This window comes from Ptychodera flava, chromosome 2 (assembly GCF_041260155.1).
Source record: "Ptychodera flava strain L36383 chromosome 2, AS_Pfla_20210202, whole genome shotgun sequence".
Lineage (NCBI taxonomy): Eukaryota > Metazoa > Hemichordata > Enteropneusta > Ptychoderidae > Ptychodera > Ptychodera flava.
The window spans coordinates 32,527,027-32,535,853 of record NC_091929.1 but is presented as its reverse complement, the minus strand read 5'-3'; positions in this window follow the sequence as shown (position 1 = coordinate 32,535,853).

The window sequence follows — 8,827 nt, the reverse complement described above, 5'->3', positions numbered from 1 at the left end:
TTTTGCAAGCAGCTCCGGTAGTTTGTATTTGATGACATTCAATTTTCTGTCACAAAGGGAGCAAAGCCAAAACAGTTGACGCGCGAGCCGAAGACCACTTTCTTTATTTTTGATTTGGCAGGTTGACATAGCTAATGTCTCGATCAACCTTTACGAGTTCAATCCAACTTTACACACTGAATTGCTCAAAAGCCAAACCATGTCAATATTTTGCATATTAACATATTCGGGAAAGCCCACTCCAATGTACACAAATTTCGCAAGATAAAACAGCAGTTATTTCATACGGAGACCACGCCACGTTTATTCCTCACTGTTTTGCGTAGAACGACCAAAATTTGGCAAACATTTTCGTCAGAGATGATTGACATCAACGTCGACAATGTCGCTAAATAAATTGATAATAAACCTTAACATTAACGGTCACAAAACTATAACTTTTTTGCCTCTTCAAACATTTTAAACGGGAGGGGGCTGCAAACCAGTTGACTCTTATGGATAAAAACACTCAAATTTAGCAGCATGTGATTTTTATATATGACTTTTCATAAAATTATAACAAACAGTCACTTTTTTACCTGTCTGTAGAATCTTGGTCGTCTTTGCGAGAAGACTGCAAGTGCACCATCAACACAGGTCAGACATTTATTTTTTCTTCGAAGTTTTACATACATACGCACATACATAGATACATACATACACACACATACACACTAGTGCATGCAATATAGATACATAATACATATACATACACACATACATATACATACATACATACATACATACATACATACATACATACATACATACATACATACATACATACATACATAAACATACATACATACATACATACATACATACATACATACATACATACATACATACATACATACATACATACATACATACATACATACATACATACATACATACATACGTACAAGTCTTTACGTATATATGCATTTGGTATGTGTTTCCTACTCATCCTTGAAATCACTCGAGCTGCACTTTATGTTTTGTGGAATCCCCGTATTGTATGTTTTGTTTTCTTCTTAAATAGATGGTCATAGGTATAGTCCCGGTTTAGAGCGACACATTTTAGCAGTCATCAAAATCGCAATATCTGTTCACACAGATATTTTCGTCTTCTATTTCAGAATAGAAACTGAGCACGAAATGCTACGTTTCGTTCATAGGCTGCCTTTTTGGTCCTGGTTATTACCTTCTTTCTACTAATATGAGAAAAAAGGTTGAAATTCTTGAACATCTTGTCAATGCAATACAGGCGCATGTAACATATTATTTATTCCCACGATTATTTCAATGGAAATAATTTACAGTGAGGAAAACACTACCACTTAAGAAAATTGTTACCTGAGCAAAGCGGTTATAAAAAAGTTGCCATAGGCGCTAATCGAGTTGAACATCATACAGCATTTACAAGTTTATTGTTTAAATTTATTTTTTGAAAAAAATCTTGTGATAGACGAACAAGGTTTTTGAAGCAACTCGAGAAGTAAGTTACATAAATCTATATTTGTTTTGGTTGTAGACTACCTAGGCTGCCCACTTTGACACTTGCTCGCACGGGGAGCTGCATAATCATCGCTATGCACAGATCAATGTACATTTGCATGACAGTGCAATCAGTGATTTATGGCATTTCGTAGAATTTTAAACACCAACAAGCATTGCCTAGCATAACAGACCCTGAAAAGAACAATGTTTCAGACTTGCATTCAAAGCAGTAAGTTGGGTCGGAAATATCAAAAATGTAATATAGTAATCTCTTGACAGATCTAGCATACGTCTATGAGCACAGCTCTATTATCTCACTAAAATTCAGGCTCTGTGTCAGAGGTCAAATTATGATAAATATACAAGGGTATTGGTGCAGGCGCATCATGTAGTCTGCCTTTGTGTTTATTCCTGCACTGTAAAGTTAAGTGTTCAAGGATAGAACACCAATTAAACGCCTTTTTGTAACACTTTTTTGAACGCGTCTAGACGTTCAGAAATTTAACACTTCGTGTTCAAGTAATGTCAATTGTTGAACATACGTGTGCAGATTTTGAACACTCTGTGTTCATCAGACACTATATTGAACACCATGGTGTTCCATATCTGAACACACGTTGCACATGAAATGTGTTCAAAAAATTGAACGCATATACGCGTTCAAAGAGCTGTAACACTTTTTGAACGCATGGACGCCGTTCAACGATACGTGTGTTAAATGTAAGAACACATGATATGCACCTGTTGGACACCTTTAATTTTGGGCGTTCAGGGGGTGTTCAAGCCTGAAAAAAACATAACAGACCACTGATATTCAGTTATTTTTTTATTTACAAATACACATTAATTCCTTGAGTAAATTACAATTATTTAGTGTAAATTGGGCAAATAAACATGGCTACTTTGTAAAGTTTGTCAGCGAAAAACACCAACGGTGTTAAAACCTTCCTGTCAAAACATAAAACAAAAGAAAATCCACATAAACACTGTAGATCGTTTTCAAACAATATGAACAAAGTAATGACAAAGCAGGTTTTACTTAAATATTGTGGATTATTGTGGAACACCAATTAAACGCCTTTTTGTAACACTTTTTGAACGCGTCTAGACGTTCAGAAATTTAACACGTCGTGTTCAAGTAATGTTCAATTGTTGAACATACGTGTGCAGATTTTGAACACTCTGTGTTCATCAGACACTATATTGAACACCATGGTGTTCCATATCTGAACACACGTTGCACATGAAATGTGTTCAAAAAATTGAACGCATATACGCGTTCAAAGGGCTGTAACACTTTTTGAACGCATGAACGCCGTTCAACGATACGTGTGTTAAATGTAAGAACACATGATATGCACCTGTTGGACACCTTTAATTTTGGGCGTTCAGGGGGTGTTCAAGCCTGGAAAAAACATAACAGACCACTGATATTCAGTTATTTTTTTTATTTACAAATACACATTAATTCCTTGAGTAAATTACAATTATTTAGTGTAAATTGGGCAAATAAACATGGCTACTTTGTAAAGTTTGTCAGCGAAAAACACCAACGGTGTTAACCCCTTCCTATCAAAACATAAACAAAAGAAAATCCGCATAAACACTGTAGATCGTTTTCAAACAATATGAACAAAGTAATGACAAAACAGGTTTTACTTAAATATTGTGGATTACGTTATATATTTATACTTGTAAAAACGTACAAAACATCTGTTCTGAAAAAGCTCAAAATTTGGCTTACTTGAATATATCACATTCTGATAATTCCTTATGTCTTAAAATGTCTGAAATGTCTTTAATGTCTCAAAAATACAAATTTGCGTATTTCATCATAGCTTGTACATATATGATTAGAATAATCCCTGGAAACCTGTATTCTAAATATTAAAGGAATCTACAGGCCATTTTGAAGAAAAAACATAGGATATAACATTTGAGGACGATGCTAAACATTCACCTATGATATAAGCTCTGCGTCCTTAACAGCAAACTAAAAACATTAATAAATCGACAATAGACATGTTGATCTACAATACAAGATAATCTAAGATTTCGTAGCAGGCTATGATCAACTAAATATTTCTGGAGCATTAGTCTCCAAAACTTTGAAGTCTCCTTCATCAGATGCAAGGGTGGAATGAATATTTGAAGCAGAAAACGACAGAAGAAAAGAGTGAAAATTTCAGAAAATTAAGAAATTCAGAGTTTACATTTTTCACTGTGAATTTTCTGTCGCTTTCTACTTAAATTCTTCATTCCACCCTTGCATCTGATAAGGGAGACTACACGTATTTGAAAGCTCATCCTCAAGTAACATTTAGTTGATGATATCGATCTACCAAAGCTCAGATAAATTCAGAACAAAAATACAGAAATTTATCAAATTTCAGTAACTGACCCTAAACTGAGGTTCTCAAGATTGTTTCCAGACAGCTACCTGAACACTCATCTTCTTCAATTTCGGTATCATCAGCTGCTGTAACAACTCTTGGATTTCAAGTTAATCCAACTTTTCACATCCTTAAAATAATGCAACAATAGGTAATACGGCGACCTGACACTTCAAATGAAAGACAAGGTGGCCTTATTAGGTTAAGGAAAAGGGGTGACTTTGGTATACAGTGCCTCTTTTCGATAATATTACAAAATATTGGCTTCTTCTTGTCGTCAACTGATGAAAAGTAAAAGAAAAGCCAACTCTCATATGCTGAAACAATATAGTGTACACTCTGCGATGTTCAACTACTGTTATAAATTTACATGCGATTGTGATTACTAAAAGACATGTGTTAGCTGTGATTACGCAGCGGTAATGTTGTTTATTTATTTCAGGCACATATAGGCCCATATCAAAAAAGTACAAAAAGACAGTGATAAAAGAACATGTATACAAAAGAATTAAAAAAAATATCTGTACATTACATTTCTAAAATGACGCCAAAGGATGAAAACAGCAACGAGTCAGAATCCATTAAGCTGTGAATTAAAATTTTCTCACTTTCAATCAGACGAACCCTGAATTTAAAAAGAGCTTGGCGTTTAAGTGAAGGAAAATTCAGAATATGAGGCATATCGATCGCACTCGGGTCAAGGGTTATCGCAACAGTTCTGCGTTGATGACCCTTGACCCGAGTGCGATCGATACGCCATGGCCAAAAACACCGCTGCGTATTCACAGCTAGTGTATGTTCTACCAGCCACTGAAAGAAAAAAGGATTCTTCACGTATTTTAGCTATTCCAAAGTACTATACAAATAATTTCAAAGGATAAGAATACAGATCCTTCAAAATTTAACACATTTCACTTTTTTGGAGAGAAAACTTACCCTTTCTGGTCTTGCTTTCGTACGGTCACGACTTCAGCGTGCGTTTACAAGAAAATGTCGCAACTTCCGTTTTTATGCATGACGGAATAAGAAAAGGTACCATACTTGAACACTAAATGTTAAGGAGTAGAACACCTCTTGCACGCCAATGTTAAAATTAAAACGTTCAAGGTGGTTTTCTGATTTTCTTTTCAAATTTTCAAAATTTCAACTCGTAATAAACGTGCAAAATTATTTTGTAACTTCCTTTTTTAGAAAAAAACATGCTTTCAGCAATTTTAGACCGCAGATATTTTTCACTTAGTGGGAAATTCGTTACATCAAAATCCGTGTACGTATGCCGGACAGCGAGGCAGTAGTAAATTTAATATAGCCACAGTAAAGTGAAAAACACTTAATTGCTTTACAGTATTGTAAAATTTCTGTAATGCTGAGTTTTTGAACACTTTATGGGGATGGTTGTTAACACTCCGTGTTCAGGTTTAGAACATCATTGTTAATAATATGAGCACAAACCGTTCAAATTTGAACACCAAAATCTACATTTTGAACGCGTAAGGACGCGTCTAGCGTCCGCTATTTTTACAGTGTGGGTGGGTGAGCTCTTTATAGGTTACATAGACACTTTGAACTTAAGACTACATTCACAAATACCGGAGGGGGCGCTGGAGGAATATAATCGCTATTTAAATGTTAATTCGTAGTAGATTCCCCTCCAATACCCTTAAAAAATCAACCCGCTGTTTATGATGAAATATTCAATATCCTCAATGTTATATGGCCAACATTATGGAACCAAAAAATATTCAACGAAATTTTTTGATCTGTTTTTTCCCAGTAGTTTTGCTCTTCATATCAACTTCAGCCTATAGTTTTACTCCGTAATAATTATAATGAAAATTTTTAGTGTTTAGCATATCAACACCGTCTCTGTATGTGTTTGAACACGTACATTGCTGGCAGGTTCATTTCAGTGTAGCCATAAATTGAAATGTCAGTATTGCAATATTACTGCTGTGTTAACAAGCTTAAAGCCTTTCAAGATGATTTTTAAAAAATGTCGTAAGTAAAGGGAAATGATGGTGATACATAGAATAAATTATTGAGAAAAATATCAGGGTTAATACAACTACTGGTCATTCAATTTTTGGTCCATGGGCATGTACAATAACATGTTCTTTAATGACATTCTACTCAAGAACTATGCTGAAATGCCAATTATGAACGGCCTGTACAATATCTTTAATTTCGTTGGTGACATGAGGAACCGACGGTAACTGCAATATTTGACGATATTTCTGTATATTCTTGTGTAGCAACAGGTTCTTGTTTTACGCCCTGAAAATATGTACATTTGGCTTGTCAACAGTTTTTGTTATACACAGTTAGCCCTACCCTGGACGGCAATACAATAAATAACACTATACAACTCGTGTTAATATATGAAATTGATGTTTGGTGTTTCAATACATGTTATGGGGAGTAGAACAAATCATTAGCTTACAATCCGTGACATTATTCGGCCAACCATTTTTTCACCCTGAAATCAGACAAATAAAGTCGAAATATGGGCAAATTCACTTGACCATTTAGGAAAATTGGAGCAAATTTCGATCTTGAATTTGTTCTGTTAGCATTTCATATCTGAATGAAAAATGACGCGTTCAGCGCGGTATCTTTATCGGCCAACCTTATTTTTAATCAATGAATGAAATTGAAATTACGAATGGGGTAAAATGCGAAATTGTAGTTGGTTTTCCCGAGTACAAACAGCGATTATACAGACGAAACCTCTATTTGTGCAATGTTGAAAGCAAATCGCAATTAGAAATTAGAAATTTGCACGACGTGATTTTAACTTAGGGAACTTTCATTTTTGACGGGGGTTGGGTAGGCAGATGGCAGGGGATTTAGTTTTACAACACTGTTCGGGGGGTTAGAAATTGAAAAGACAGTTTAGGGAGTTGCCATTTTACAAAAGCTGTTTGTTTAACTATCGTAACACCAACAAAATTGAATGATACGTAATACACAACCATGAATCGATGTACATTCGATATGAGTATATTTTTAATATTTAGAATCTCTGTGTTGATAAATTGCCATGGATGTCTATTCGATAATAACTGCAGCGGGTGTCTACATTAATACAACTGTAGCAGTTTGCGAACATTCGATGAATAGAATAACAGTTTAGAACGAGAACAGTAAACTGGTATATACACCTGTAGTTTTGACACTGTTCGTCTACAATTCAAACGTTTGATTCTAACGAGTTACATTGAGTGTCAAGTTCACAGATGTAAACTTCCTTTACGGGGCCAGTGAAATTGACACTAAAGTTAGCTCCCTCAGAATCAAATGATTACTTTAACGCAGATCATACACGTTTCTAGTCAGGACAATTGCCTAAAATTAATCATTGGCTTCTGAGGGGTCACTTTTAGTGTCAAGTTTACTACCTTCTGCAGAGGATTTTTGACATCCACGAACTTGACATTCAAAGGAACTCGTCAGAATCAAACGATTAATCGTAGGCTAAAGTGTCATATCCAGAAGTGAATATACCATTTTACAGTTCGCGTTAATTTCAAAACTGTAGCTCTATTTCCAGAAAGTTAACTGCTACAGTTTTACAGACAACTGCTGCAGTTATATCCATGTACTCATTTCCTATCTTTTTAAACTACATAGTTGGTTTTACAATTCGTTCCCTTTTGTTGTTATTGCCATAGTTCCACAAAAAGCCTATGTAGAGTAACCCTCCCCCCAACAGTGTTTTGCAATGTTTGACTCCAGCCGTGTCGTAAAACTAAACCCTCTGATTTCCGCCGTCACCTCTGTAAAGTACAGAGGCTCTCTTAGTTGGTCACATGGTGCCAATTTCTAATTTCTATTTGCTTTTAACATTGCAAAATAGCCATTAACATCGCTTTTCCTACTCGGGAAAGCCAAATACAATGTAGTATTTCACTCAATTTGTAATTCCTATTTGCATTATTGATTACAAATAAGGTTGGCCGCAAAAGATACCGTGCTGAACGTGTCATTCTTAATTCAAAAATAAATGCTAACAGAGCAAATTCAAGATCGAAATTTGGTCCAATTTTAATGTTAATGGTCAAGTGAACCGATAAAATCATGAAATTTGCCCATATTTCGACTTTCATTCCTCTGATTACAGATTGAAAAAATGGTTTGCCGAATAATGTCACGGATTCTTACACACAAAATAAAGTTATGGACGATATCAACAGTTGCAGCTTCTGTAGCTTGTTACAAGTGTACTTGTTGTTTTTTTTCTGTGAAAATTCAATGGCACTCATACAATCTAACCTTTTCCATGATAAAAGTCATTGGATGCTATACCACGATTCAAAAATGTATTTAATTATATGAACATTAGAGCCATCGGATGAGATTACAATGTTTTTTCCATTTAATTACTTACTTAAGTGTTGAATCTGAAAATGTAAAAAGAAAAACAGGGAACCAAAATATTTTAGATTCCCCTATACCAAGAGTAAACCATTCAAATCCCCCTCTCCATCCCAAGACTTTCAAATCCCCTCAGAATCCATCAAGCGTCTTCCAATACTTGTGAATGTCTGTTTTTGAAATAATGCTTTTCGTGAATATGCGATGATTTACAACACAACTTATCGTACTGTCCGTTAATGTTTACGTTCCGGTACGATAACAGTCGGTTCCTTAGGGCATACTTTTGTGATGAAAACCATGATTGTTTCACGTCGTCCTTTGTCTAACATCATGTCTGTAAGCTTGAATGAAAGTATGTTTTGTAGGTCATTTTTTGATATGTCGATGATATTGCAACACTTAAAATATAAGCAAAAATCAGAACAAAATCGAGCCAGATCGAGTCCGTCCGTCGTAGATTGTTTTAGCTGACAAGCACGTGCTTGGTCACCAAGCGAAACACCGTCCTACGAATTCAAAATAACCTTGCACTTACA